This window comes from Tenrec ecaudatus, chromosome 6, assembly GCF_050624435.1.
Source record: "Tenrec ecaudatus isolate mTenEca1 chromosome 6, mTenEca1.hap1, whole genome shotgun sequence".
In the NCBI taxonomy this organism is placed as follows: Eukaryota; Metazoa; Chordata; class Mammalia; order Afrosoricida; family Tenrecidae; genus Tenrec; species Tenrec ecaudatus.
This window is the reverse complement of record NC_134535.1, coordinates 101403421-101418308: the sequence shown is the minus strand read 5'-3', so window position 1 is coordinate 101418308 and position 14888 is coordinate 101403421. Positions and strand designations below refer to the sequence as shown.

Here is a 14888-nt window from a genome sequence, read left to right as displayed (position 1 = left end):
GGGGCTGCGTGTATATGTGGCCCACACATTGCAGGCTGTTCTCTGTCTAGAGATCACAGAGAATAATCCTCATTATAATAATTACTGTCATCATCACGATGATTACAGGCATCTATTGGAGACACTGCAGGTTCCATTCAGGACCATCTCATCTTTCTTCAAAGTAATGGAAAAACTGATTACCAACTTCATATAAGAGGGAAGAATCCCAGAATTAGCAGAGAACTCCTCAAGAAGAAGGGCACAGTGGGAGGGCTTGCTTTACCTGACTTTAGTACCTATTATAAAGCCACAGTGGTCAAAACCGTATGGTTGTGGTATAATGACAGATACTCAAAATAATGCAAAAGAACTGAAAATCCAGAAATAAAATCATCAGCACACAATTAATCTTTGATAAGGGCTCCAAAATTATCAAATGGGAAGCCCCTCTTCAACAAGTGGTGCTGGGGAAAAAAATGGGTATCTACCTTCAGAAAAATGAAGCGAGAACTTTACCTTACTCCACGCCCAAGAATAAACTCAAGGTGGATCACAGACCTAAAGGTAAAACCGCAAACTATTAGGGCCATCAATGAGGGAATTGGGACCAACCTGAGAACTTTGGCACAGGGAATACACAGGCTATCAGAAATAGGGAAGGACACAAACACAGAGGAGGCACAAATTGACAAATGGGATATACTGAAGGTAAAACACCTGTGTACATAGAAAGGATTCACCAAGAGAGTAATAAGAGAGTCCACGGACTGGGAAAACATCTTTAGCAAGGACACATCAGACAAAGACCTTATTACTAAAATCTACAATACTCTGCTAGCTTCCAAAAAGAAAAAAAACCTAATTACACACTGAAGAGGTGGGCAAAGGACCTGAACAGAAGTTTCACAGGAACAGAAATCCGAATGGTCAAAAACATATGAGAAAATGTTCCCGATCTTTAGCTATAAGAGAAATGCAAATTAAAACAATAATGAGATACCACCTAACACCCTCAAAGATAGTCCAATTAAAAAAATCAGAAATCAACAAGTGTTGGAGGAGCAGTGGTGAGATAGGAACTCTCATCCACTGCTGCTGGGCCTGTAAGTACAGCCACTATGGAAATCAATTTGGCACTATCTCAAACAGATGGAAATTGAGCTACCATATGACCCAGGAATCCCCCTAATAGACATATACCCAGAAGAGGCAAGAAACAAACCACGGCCAGACATCTGTGCTCCCGTGTTCATCGTGGAACAGTTCACAATCGCAAGGAGTGGGAAACAATCAAATTTCCATCAACAGACTAATGGATTTTAAAAAACTGTGGTACATACATATAATGGAGTACTACGCATCCCTAAAAAGCAGTTATGAACGCATGAAGCACATCACCACATGAAAGAACTGGAGGACATTATGCTAAGTGAAGTAAGCCAAGCACAAAAGAGCAAGAACAACATGAGTCTGCTGAGGTAAGCTTAAAAAAATTCAAAGAGGCATGGGGAAAAAGCTACTGTATACAAACATTCCTGGGGTGAGGTCCACGTAGTATGGCAGGGGCCAGACCAAATTCAAGGAAACATACGGCATACAACTAAAAAGGAGGGCGGGGGGAGAAAAAAGACATGGGTAGCTGGGGAACAGGGCACTAACCCACCCAAGGGGAGGGTATTGGTTATATCTCCACAGGGAAAGAGGGACCAGACTTCAACCAGGTGCTCCAAGATGTGAATGCAACATACGGCATGAAGCAGGGAACCAATAGAGAGGTCTGAAGGGCTGGTGCCAATCCCATCTACATGGACAGCTGCCCCTCCCCCCAGAAAAATTTATTTCAGAGGACAGCAGTGAACCTACAGCTCAGGGAGAGGGACATGTCTGATCAGAGCACACAGGAGCAAGTGAAGGGGTTTGGAAGAGAGAGCAGAGCACATCCTGGCCCACCAAGCCTTGAGGACAATATCCCTCCTCAGAGGAGCCAGTGCACAGAGAGGACCATATGGCCGGTCCCACTATGAGACACAACATCCCTCACTGACCTGTACCCCTACAGGGGACAACAATGAAGACAGTGAGGGAATTGTGCTCAATCTGACCCCACCACACTGAAGGAAAACACTAAGGGGGTGCAACTGAACAGCAAGGGGAGCAAAGAAGTCCCGAGGGAGTACTAAAAATAGACTTTGGGGCCAGGGCGTGGCACCCCATCAGATTCCACTGGAAAACACTCCTAAAGGTCAACAAAGAGACCTTCAACTACTTATGGACTTTTCTCTTTTTTGACACGGTTTTTTTTGTTGTTGTTTAGTTTTCTTTTGTTGGCTTGTTTTGCTCTGTCTGGTGTTTTGTGCATATTATTTCTACAGGTCTATCTAGATAAGACAGGCAGGATAAACAATCTGGAGGAGAAAACAAGGGGACTGAAGGTTCCGGGGCATGGGGGTGGAGGGACATGGGAGAGAGGGAGGCAGGGGAAAGGAAGTGGGTGTTAACAAACCCAGGGACAAGGGAACAGCAAGTGATCTAAAATTGATGAAGGAAGTGGGTGTTAACAAACCCAGGGACAAGGGAACAGCAAGTGATCTAAAATCGATGAGGAGGAGGGGCTAGGAGGCCTGGTAGGGCTTGATTAAGGGCAATGTAACAGAGGAATTACTGAAACCCAAATGAAAGCTGAGGATGATAGTGAGACAAGAGGAAAGTAAAAGGAAATAGAGGAAAGAAGTAGGAAGCAAAGGACATTCATAGGGCTCTAAATACAGGCATGTGCATATGTAAATATGTTTATGTATGATGATGGGGAAATAGATCTAAGTGCATATATTTGTAGGTTTAGTATTAAGGTAGCAGATGGACATTGGGGGTAGATCCTTGTGATCAGTTCTCCCTTTCTACCCATGACAGATAAACCCCTCAGGACCAATAATGAGAGTAGTGATAACAGGAGGGTAAGGGAAAGGTGGGGTAGAAATGGGGAACCGATCACAAGGATCTACATATAACCCTTTCCCTGGGGGACGGACAACAGAAAAGTGGGTTAAGAGAGATGTCAGGCAGTGTAAGACATGACAAAATAATAATAATTTATAAATTTTCAAGGGGACAAGGAGGGAGGGGGAAAATTGAGGCACTGATATCAAGGGTTCAAGTAGAAAGAAAATGTTTTGAGAATGATGATGACAACAAATATACACATGTGCTTGACACAATGGATGGATATATGGATTGTGATAAGAGTTGTACGAGCCCCCAATAAAATGATTATTTTAAAAAGCTTGAATGGTTGTGAGAATTATTGGAATGTGACACAGAGACACAGGTGAGCTAGAATAAGGGCACAATAGATTTGCTTGACAGAGAGTTGCCACCAACTTTCAGTTTGTTAAACACACGGTATCCAAAAAGTACAATAAAACAAGGAATGCCTGCATATTATTTCTCACTCTGAATGGATTTCAGAAAATGTGTGCTTAAAGCATGAGGTGTTCTCATAATTCTACACCTTGCTGTTATCTTTCAGTCCTAAGGATTTATTTGGCAGTACCAGGCTCTAGCTGTCTGCATGCAATTCATCAATCTTTGGGGAAGCTGAGGGCAGAAGAGCTCCTCCCTTCAGCTCTAGAATTCAGGCATCTGCCAAGCTGATGGTTGGCGTGGCTGTCTGCATATTTGGGGGTTTCCATATAGTATTCATTTATGTTTACACTTTTCCCAAAGACATCGAATTCCTTGATGAGAGTCATCATCTTATATTCAATTGAAAAATTTGAAACTTCCTTATGTGAGGGGGCTTCATATAGCTTGTGAAAATTTTTCATCATCTTTCAATTCTGTTTTTCCACAAAATTTTTTAATTTCTCTCAGACATACTACTCTTGCTGCCATCGAGTCGATGCCGATTCACAGGGATCCTTTCATACAGGGTAGACCTGCCCATCTAGGTTTCTGATACTGTAGCTCTTTAGGGAGTCCCAAGCCCAGTCTTTCTCCCAAAGAGCGGCTGGTACTGACCTGGGGGTTAGCAGCCCAATTCGGAACCACTACCACCAGGGCTCCAGTTCAACAGGGTAGGCACTAAAGTTCGCGGATTAAGGCTTTTCCCTGGGTTATGAACAAGGTCTATTCCTACGTGTGTCTTTAAATTGAGCCTGCAGTTAAGTGGGAATAGGTACCTGCAATTTCTTTAATCTTACTGTAGTATAAGAATAGGCTTAATGCTACTGCACTAATAGCAAGTGACGGCGAAGAATTTGTTATGGGGCAGGGTTGGTTCAATCATTTAAAAATAAAGACAAATTTACATAACATCAAGACATATGCTATAAGTCACACATATAACCAGGAGGCACTCCATGTGTAAATACTATTATTTCCAATATGAGAAAAGGGCTAACTCAGGTCTTCTGGTTAGCACCAAGTACTTTAACCACTGCACCACCATGCCACACTTTACGTACACAAGAGGGCTTCAAAAAATCCATGCAAGAATTCCATTATTATTTCATGAAATTTTGAAGCATCCTTATATATATATATCTACCCAGCCAACCAACTAGCTAGCCAGTTCGCTGACCTAACTCACTTGCCATCTTGCTGCTGTCTGTCTGTCTGTCTATCTATCTACCTACCTATCTATCCACCGTCCATGAGGTTCGGAGGCACTCAGGCAGATGCATAATCATGGTAGGGTTTTCCCACTAGAAGGAAACCTTGCACTTTCTTGGTCTCTGAAGCCCAGGGTGATCGGTTAACTTGTGTCCCCCGCCCCCAAGAAGGAAGGTGACATCCCTTCGAAGCTGATTCTGTGTGCTGCAGGAACCGCTGCCACGTTTCTTAGAGATGTCAACTTCAACTGGGACCCTACCTTAGCCCCAAATGATCCCTGTCCCGCACTGTGAAGAGCAGTTTGAAGACAAGCCTCTACAACATGAATGCTTCACATCTCAAATGTGGCATGGGAAGCGGCCCGTGTTGTTGTTTCCCTACTCTGAAATCAGCTGGTTAAGCTGGGCTGGGACAGAAAATGGCTCAGGTTCAGGATCTCCCCAGCATAGCCGCCAACCTCATTCTGCTTGGCTCAAGAGGGTGATATAATTTCCTCACTTTCATGAGCTCTAAAATTTACCCATAAATGCATAGAGAAAAAGTGCACAAAAGGGAAATGAATGAAAAAATTATACCGCCTCAGAGACAAAGCAGATTTGTACACTCTCTGGCTTCTCCCTGCCAATTTAAACATGGCTTTCCCCAGGACAAATTTTCTTTGCCAAGAGGCACCGCCAAATGTACTCATGAACAAAGCGCCTAAAGGCAGATTAAAATCAGAAGATTCTTACACTGATATTTTAGATTTCTGGCCTTTGGCTCTAGATTTAATTTAATTTTTGTTTTTGCATTGGGTTTTTGGTGTGATTTGTTTTTTAACAGGGTTTGGAACTGGCTCGTTCCAGTGTGACACTGTGGAGAATTTAAACACTGTCACGCCAGACATACCAAATTAGAATGTAAATCTGTACTTTAACAAACTGAAAGCAAACCAAAGTTCTTGCTATTGTGTCAAATCCAACTCGCGGGGACCCAGATAGGTTTCCTGATACTACAAGTCCTTATGAGAGCTGATAGCCTCACCTTTCTCCTACAGGGCAGCTGGTGGGCTTGAACTGCTGACCTTGCGGCTAGCACTCCAAAGCTTTCCCAGCAGAGCCACCTTACCCACCAGGGCGCTTCACATTTGAACAACAACCCCTAAGATGTAGAATTAGGTTCTCATTCACTAAATCTGGGGTGCACATGCCAATTCTCTGCAAGGCATTGAAATGAGTATGTACCTCTGTTTTTTAATCAACAGTCTTAACCTTTCCCCATATACTAGTTCGTAAGATTATATTTTCTTAACTCGCAAATGCAAACAGTTACTTTTCAGGATTAAATGAGGTGGACTCTTAAATTCTCAACTGCTTTACCCTAATTGAGAATGTGTGTTTTAAATTTTAAAAGAAGGCTGGGGAAAACAGGGGAAGCCCTTTAAAAGGTCCTTTTTGAGAAGATGTAGAATTGGAAAATAACTGTATAGTCCAAAAACTCAGTTCATTAATTTATGCACAAATGGATAGCTTTAAGAAAATTAAATAAATTAGAAAAAAATCTCCTAGAGAAATCCTTTGCAAATTAGAGTGAAACAAGATTTTTATAGAGACCGGGAAAATAATAAAAACTCTCCCGCACCCTCACGCTCGCAGCCAGTGGTTCTTCCCAGGCAGTGGAAATTCAGACTGTGGCCCGCCCCCCCCGGGCTGCTGGAGTGTCTGCACGGATGCTGCTGGAAACCACTGCTTTCGTTCCCACAAAAACCAGTGTTACTTAAAAAAGAAAAAAGAAAAGATGTGGAAATCTGTGTTATATGTCAAGTCACCATTGTTGATGCTTTTCAGTACAGTCATATGTTTGTAAACCTGTTTGTACTTTGCAGACTTATGAACAGACCACCTTGGGTTTTCAAGTGCCTTTGCATCAGGAAATGGGTTTGCCAGCACAGAGATGTACCCTCCGAGGTCCGTGTCTTTAAAAATGAACACTCTATAATCTGTACAAAATGTGACTCTTGCTAGTGATGTATACAGGTGTTTTTTTGTTTTTGTTTTTTGGAGGTAATACTTCCAGGATAGGCTCAAATGTATACAACCTTTCCTTTTATTGTTTTATCTTTTCAAAAAAATAAAAGTGCGTTATTTGGGGTTTAAAAAAAAAACTCTCTTCATCGATGGAAAAGGAACTGAGAATAAAAACGACAGGACAGCTCTTTCCCGGTCCCCACTGAGCTGTGCGGAGGTGGAGGACGTTCCGGTGAGGTCAAGATGTGCCCCTCCGGTAGCCCACCGCCACGGCCCAGGACGGCACTGCTGCTGCAGGTGAAATGGACTTTAACACTGCTTCACAAGGGCGCTGGAGCCCACCCTCAGAGCACATGGGATCGGAGCAGCTGCTACAGCCTTAGACAAGCGCTCAGCCCAAGCCCAGGCCCATTTCTGTGCGCTTTCGTCCAACGGTGAGGAGCCCATGTATGTTAAATGGAAGGCCCTGTGTGCTGAGCACCGTCAGCCTCATTAAGCTTGATGACAAGAAACTAAGGAAGTGGGGTAAGTCTCTGTGCAATGGACTGAGCGAGAACCTGGGGACAGGAAAGTGCCTTGTTGCAGGCGTGTGGTTGTTAAGGGGTCTGGAAAAGAATCTCAAGCCAAGGATGTCATGGAAGAGCACTTCAGATTCAAAAAGTGAGCAAATAAGACTTGGTTCTCATTGCTGAACATAATAATAAGATATGGTAGAGACGTCGAACGAAGGGATTAAACACGGTATCTTCTAAAGTTCTGTTTAACATAAGCTATGTGTGTGAGACGGGTGTAAGGAGCGAGCTGAGGCATTGTTCTCCGGTAGAGTCACAGTCTTGGAAACCCACAGTGGCAGTTCTGCTCTGCCCTGCCCTATGGGGTCCCCATGAGTCGCAATAGACTCAACGGCAATGAGCGTGGGGATTCGGGGTATGGGAGTAAGGTACATCCAGAAGACAATAAAAGCCACCTGGCAAGTTGTGAGTGGTAGAGGAAGAGAGGGGGGAAACAAGTGTCTCTCAATACATACTAAGACACTAGACACTTGGCTGACAAAGTATCTATGGAATTGTATAAACATGCTGTTGTTGTTGCTATTGTGGTTGTTAGCTGCTGTCAAGTCAGCCTCGCCTCCCGGAGACCTTATGTTCAAGAGAACAAAATATAGCAGGTGCTGGGCCATCTGCATGCTCATCGGTGCATCTGAGTACATTGTTGCAGCTGTTATGCAGGGCCTTCCAACCTACAGAGTTCATCTTCCAGCACTATATTAGACAATATTATGTTGTGATCTACCAGGTTTTCATTGCTGATTTTCCTAAGTACAGCTCTTCCTCTACACTGTCTTAATCTCTACACTTTCATAAAACTTATCCATCATGGGTAACCCTGCTGATATTTGAAATAATGTTGGCATAGCATCCAGCATAGCCACAGGACCTCAACACTGTACAACACTAGACAACACTGTACAACAACTGGTGATAGACAGTAATGTTACGAAACGCACTCACTGCCATCAAGTCAATACTGACTCATTATGACCCTACAGGACAGGGTCAACCTGCCCCTGTGAGTTTCTGAGACTGTAACTCTTTACAGGATTAGAAAGCCTCATCTGTCTCCCAAGGAGCTACTGGTGGCTTCAAACTGCCGACCTCCCAGATCAGAGCCCAACTCATAACCATTATGGCACCAGGGCTCCTCCTATAATGTTGCAGAGCAAATATACCATATATACTCGCTTATAAGCTGGGTTTTTCAGCACATTTTTAATGTAGTTTTTGTGGTAAAATTACGTGCCTTGGCTGATATTTGGGTCAGCTTATACTCGAATATATATGGTATCTCTTTTTTAAAATGAGAAAATCAAGGCTCTAGAGTTTAAGACATTTATCTCAGTTGATAGTGAGAAACAAGGATTTCAAACATCAGTCTAGCTCACCCCAAAGCATGTCTTCTTCCCACAGTCCAGGTGTCTTTGAGATCCCAAGCTAATCAGAAATGTGGGGAGAGATTGAGTCCTTCACTGGCTTTCTATTTCTGTAGCAGAGCCACTCTCTGACAGCAGAGAAGACACAGCAATCGGGAGGCTGCCGAGGAAGACACTGATGCGGCCGTCTAGTTATCTTGACTCCCAGGACCTGATCCAAATGCAGAGAGAGGTATTCTGCAGCCTCTCCCATAGGGATAAGGCACAGTATATGTGTTCTTTTTCAAATACCCACTTTGATGAATTTGTGGATGGTTTGAGGTGGTCCACCCACTCACTTTGACATCTGGAAGAATGGATATGCACATGGCCCTTTTGCCACAATATGGTAAGATTTCATTTCTTTGATTAGCTATTGAATTTTCAGTCAAAATTAAATTACGAGAAGTCTTGAAGGGAGGACAAGGAATTTTTTTGACATAAGCATTTACAGAATATGATGAACTTGCCTTTCTTGGTAAGAAAAGAGACAATATCTGTGTTCCACTGTCCACAGAGGCACCAAGAATGAGGTAGGCCCACAATTCAAGTGTGGTAAAAGCATTCTAACATTTAAATCCAGTTTCTCAAAGCTTCCCTCTCTAATATCCAACTGTTTATCTAAAAAGTTTTGTCTGGCGCCTCCAGGAGTAAAAGTTTGCGATGACTGTTTATTTGTTCATGTACATCTTCACTAGAGCCATAAAAGACATGGCACAGGATACTAAGTCTGCATACTCATGCTGTAGATTAACTAAAGCATCAGCCCTGTGATCATTAACTACACTAAAAATGCATTCAGCATTCTCCTGTTGATGATCCTACACTATAGTCAATACTAATTCATTTAAGCCACCTTTACTAAGCACATACTATATGTCAGACACTGTTGCAGGCACCACAGATGAGCAAACCATTCATGCGGCAAGCAAGAATGAACACAATCCATTTAATCATTATGTGTGGAACACAGATTTAAATAGTGGGCAGCGATAAGTGCTAGGAGAAGGAGGATGTGAGAGCTTAGAACAGGCAGCCTGCAAAGACATCTCAGAAGAGGAAACAGCTGAGCAGACACCTGCATTAGGAGAAAGCAAAAACAAGGCAAGCATCCCAGACAGAGGGCAATAAGGTCAAAGACCTGAAGTCTTTTGTTAAAGAAATGGTCTTTTGGCACGTTCTCTCCTGTATCTATCTATCTATCTATCTATCTATCTATCTATCTATCTATCTATCTATCTATCTATCTATATCTATATATATAAAAGGATCACCTATGGCACCCAGTGCAAACTGTATATACTTAAGAGCACTCAAGGATATGGAGTCACAGTGGGAAGGGCTATCACAGACGTAGTGGTATCGCTTCGGAGGCAATACAAGGTTGCTTGGGAATTTGAAGGTGGAAGCTAAGATCAAATGGAAGTAGGGTGGGCACTGGCTTGGAAAAAGTAAATGGGTATTTTCAGTTACAATTCTTTAAGTAGTTGGGGTTGAAGTGGGTAGAGGTGGGAAGAGTGAAATAACAGTGGTGATGTAACAAATCCACCAGCTGTAGTTAGTCCTTCTGAGATCACTTTCACATTGCTGTGGTTCAGAACATTATGACACCAGTATGTTAAACACCAGCAAGGTCACTTATGGTGGACATGTTTCCAAGGAGCAGTGGTTCTCAACCTTCCTAATGCCGTGAACTTTAATAGAGGTCACCACGGTGTGGTGACCCCCCAACCATAAAATTATTTTCATTGCTACTTCATAACTATAATTTTGCTACTGTTATGAATCAGGCAATCCCTGTGAAAGGGTCATTCGACCCCCAAAGGGGTCTTGACCCACAGGTCGAGAACCGCTGCCATAGACTTTCTGAATTATGACAGATTCATAAGAAAAGTCTAGCAATCTACTTCTAAATGGCAGTCAATGACAACTCTATGATCGCAGAGCATTGGCTGGGACTGTTCTCACTCACTTCATAGGCATCCACAGGAGAGGCCATTTGCCAGAGAAGGACATCATGTTTGATAAAGCAGAGAGCAAGCAAAGGCGAATCAAATGGGCTCAACAAAGGACTCAAGTGTGTCGTTAGATGGCACAGGACCAAGCGGCGTTTTGTTCTGTTAAACATTAGGTCAGTGTGAGTAGGAGCCTGCTCCAGGGTAACAAAGGAGGTCTAAGAGATCATACATTCATATGTGCTGGAGCAAAGCCAGCTGAGTGGATGGAGAAGAAATGAAGAGCGTTGGTGAGGTACCAGGACCTTTGCTAGACAGCCGGGACTTCAGCTGTGGCTTTGTGAGGCAATAGTGGGGAAGACGGGAGGCCATGAAAACCAGAGAGAAAATGTCAGTAGAAAGCTCAGTCTTGGGCCTGCCGTCTGTCCATACTGGAGGGAAAGGGGAGAGAGAAAGTTTGCTGTTCAAGAACCCAGGAATTGCATGATGTTCAATACACCCAGCTCTGGAGACAAAATGCAGTGAAGGTGATGTCTGCAACGATGGGCCAAAGAATCCCAGGTCCAGAGCCAGAACTCAAAAAGCCGACATAGTATGAGAGGGTAATTCACCACTATTTTCTGTCTATTAAGTTCAATTAGGCACATTGAGGATGTAAACCTGCAAGTGAAGTCACAAGGGAATCAACCTGCAAGTGAAGTCACAAGGGAATCTAGTGTTAACCATCTGGGGGTGGGGGTGGGGGAAACAGGCAAAGCACAAATCCCCCTCCTAATTTGGACATGTCAGTAGAGAGAAGGCCCTGCAGAAGGGCATGTTTGGTAAAGCAGAGGGGCAGTGAGAACGAAGAAGGCCCTAGACAAGATGGACGGACACAGTGGCTCCAGCACAGGAACAACTGCGAGGATGGTGCCAGCCGGGCATTATGTCACTCATTTAGTGGTAATCCAAAATTTTAGAGCTGCATTTACCAAGGGCAATAATTCACCATGGTTATCAAATAACTGTTGAGAGAAATCAGAGATTTACTTCAAGGTTACAACACATGAAAGTAATAAGAAATTTACTAAGCTTGGGGACGAGCTATTTTTTTAGAATGTATACACCATTCTAACTTTTTTTTAAACAATTCAGCATCATTCATCATGTAGTGCAACCCTAAAACTTTACTTTCCAATTTTTTCATCATCCTTATTAGAATCTCATCGCCTCTTAAAGGAAGCCAACCTCATTCCTCCCCCTCTTATGGAATAACTCCATTAATGGCGGGTGTGATCCCTGTTATCTACCAATGTACCAATCTAAAGTGAAAATGCCATCTATAATCAAGTTTGGGGTACTTTACTGGGCAAAACACGCTTTCATCTAAAATGTACAGTGATAAAGTGACAGATCATGTAGCTTCTTTAATAACTTACAAATAACCCACACGATGAAACACTGGTCTTCCTTCACATGGAACTGCACACTCAAAGAGCCTGTCCACTACAGCTGAAAATGAGACGCTGTAATGGACTGGTGAGACACAGCAAAGGACGGAAGCAAAGGTCCTACGCTTTTAAATGCTGTCAAGTAATTGTAATTGTCCATGTTCTGAGACCGACACACCTACTTTCATTGCTATAAAACATTAACAATACATGCATAAAAGGGAAACTTAAATCTCTAAAGTACATTTCAGAGCGGGAAGCTGCATAAGATCTCTGGGAGGCTTGTTGTAAAGATAAAGAACTTGCCCTACAAGGGCTTTTTTCTTCTGCTGCTGCTTCTTTTTCTTCCCTGGGAAATTCCTATAAGACAGTAGGAAAATAAATGCTTGGAGAGAAAAACGCCGATAGTGTTTCTCCAATAAAGCTTGGAAGCAAAGTGTTTCCAAGTGAAGATACTATTACATGAGGATCTAATTCCCTAATAGGGAGAAGATGAGAATGCACTTGCCAAATTCTTCCAAACCAAAGGGATTGTGGTGTACTGGAATGCGGAGAATTTTCAAGGCAATGCCAGGGAGGATAATATTAATACAAGCGCTTCCCAATCCATCACTTTTTAATAGCAAATGCCAGAGTCCTGTGGTTGAAAACTGATGAAGTGAATTTGGCCATTTAAAAATCACCTGGTCTGTTGTGAATATTGGCGATCTTTGGCAAATAGAGTCCAATGGGATGCAGCAACGAAAGTACGTCTTCGGTTGAAATCTTGTCCAAAGTGTAACCTTTCATTAACAAAGAGTTACCCACTGGATTATCATAAAGGTGAAAGAATTCCTTTCTCTGCCTTTCAGGTCTGCTTCAGGAACCTTCCATGAACGGTCTCTATGAGGAGACTATCACCATTCTCAAGCAAACACAGCTCACTTAGGTATGGCACAGACTCAACACTCTCTGCAGTGACTCCTTTGGAATCAATTGTTAAAGCACATAAAGGTGTCACTTGTGACCTACTCCAGTAACAAGGAAATAGAACGTGGAGAGGGAGATTTTGATACTTTGAGCTTACTTTGGAAACTGTCAATTAATATATGTAACCTAAGCTAGTCTAGGTTATACACGCACCTCCCCACACTGTGACCTGCCATGGATAGCATCATCATGCTCCCATGCCTTGAGTTGTTACAACCATCTTTTTATCAAAATCCACAGACATTTCTAATCAGACTCAATACAAGAACAAAAAAGTTCCAGCTGTCACTTGCTGTTTACTGACTGCTTCCATCCTTTGCCATATTTCACCAGTCCATTAAAGCGTCTCATTTTCAGCTGTAGTGCAATGCAGTTCCATGTGAAGGAAGAGCAGTGTTTCATCATGTGGGTTATTTGTAAGTTATTAAAGAATAACTTTTACATAAAGCAATTTCAAAGGAACCCCCTTCTGGTGCTATTGTGAAGGGATGATTCAATGCTATCTAAACACTGCCCCCAAATTGAAGGATAAAGAAAATATTTAAACAGTGTCTGTCAAAGTCCATGGAGCCATACACCTTCATGTACCCAAGTCAGTATTTTTTAACACACATCTGTAACAAGGACACGGATTCTGCAAGCAGTCTCTTAAAAAGAGGGATTTTACAAAGTCAAAATGACTTTTTGGAAATGCCATTTACTACATATCACTTTTGGAAAATTATAAGAACTTCTTGAAGTCCCCCAATAAAGAAATGATTTTTAAAGTCAGGTGTTTATGAATGAATTTAGCAACATCATCTTGACTTAGAGTACCTTTCCTAAATGGTCTTCACAGCATGCTGGAACGTATTTTGAGAAAAGGTGGTATAACCCACTCCGTCATCAGAATGACATTATAAAGAAAAGAGTCTATCTTCTGAGTTTAAGGAACCTGTCTGCCAAATCATCTGACAAACCAGAAAAATGTCCCTGTGTCTCAGCTCTCTCCTTCATGCTACATTTTAAACACGTTTTTTTGCGGTTCTGTCCCGGGTAGGGATGAAGACTAGTTGGTTGCCAGGTTCTGTGTAAAAAATCGCTATACATTTAAAGAACTTTATTAAGTCATCCATCAGCACAGTGGAAATAAGTGCAAGGCAGGAAGATTTCATGGGTGAGAGATAGGTTCAGATCATATCTGAGTTCAGATGAATAATTCTCTTGAAAGTGGAGCAGATAAAATGGAAGCATGAGAACCAAGCTCCTAAAGTTAACTTTCAGGCCCTGCTCTATCCTTATGCTTCTGGCATATGTTGCACAACCAACTAGTTAGGGGTCAATTAATGTTGGATAAATTAAATACTTAATATTCCATTTACGCTTTTCTATTAGACTATCCCTCTCCCAATATATCTTCTCCCAAAAAAAATTCCTCTGCCTGTCTCTATATGTTTTTCTCAGTTTTAAAGATTTTCCATTTCTACCACACAACTATATTAAAAATATATGCAGTAATGTGATTTGTCATATGCTGCAGAACCCTGGCCTCCGCTTAAAAGACACAGAAAAGTGCCTGCAGCAGGGAGATGATTGAAGCTACTATTGGACATTTCCCTCCAATTCATTTACCTGGTTGAAGGACTTTTGAAAAGTTTCCCATCTATATGAATGATTCTCTTAAAAAACAATCTATCGTCCCTCCATCTAATCTTGTACCTATAGGCAACGGCTTGAAGACTATAACTGTCAGATACGCCCAGGGGTTCTCATCTTTTCAGGCACATTCTGCCTAACCAGGAGGCACAGTGAGTTGCATGTCAAGCTGCCAATTACAAAGTCAGCAGTTCAAACCCACCAGCCACTCCTCAGCAGACAGATAAGGCTTTCTACTCCCATAAAGATTTAAAGTTATTGGAAACCCACATGGGCAGTTTGATTCTATCCTCTAGAGTCTCAACAAGTCAGAACTGACTTGATGGCAGTG

At 42.4% G+C, this 14888-nt stretch overlaps 1 protein-coding gene across 1 annotated transcript in view; it reads right to left on the bottom strand.

Annotated features, from left to right (window-relative positions):
- The window catches only part of TMTC1 (transmembrane O-mannosyltransferase targeting cadherins 1), a 314438-nt gene that overhangs the window by 120133 nt on the left and 179417 nt on the right, over positions 1-14888 (bottom strand). The window lies entirely within an intron of this gene.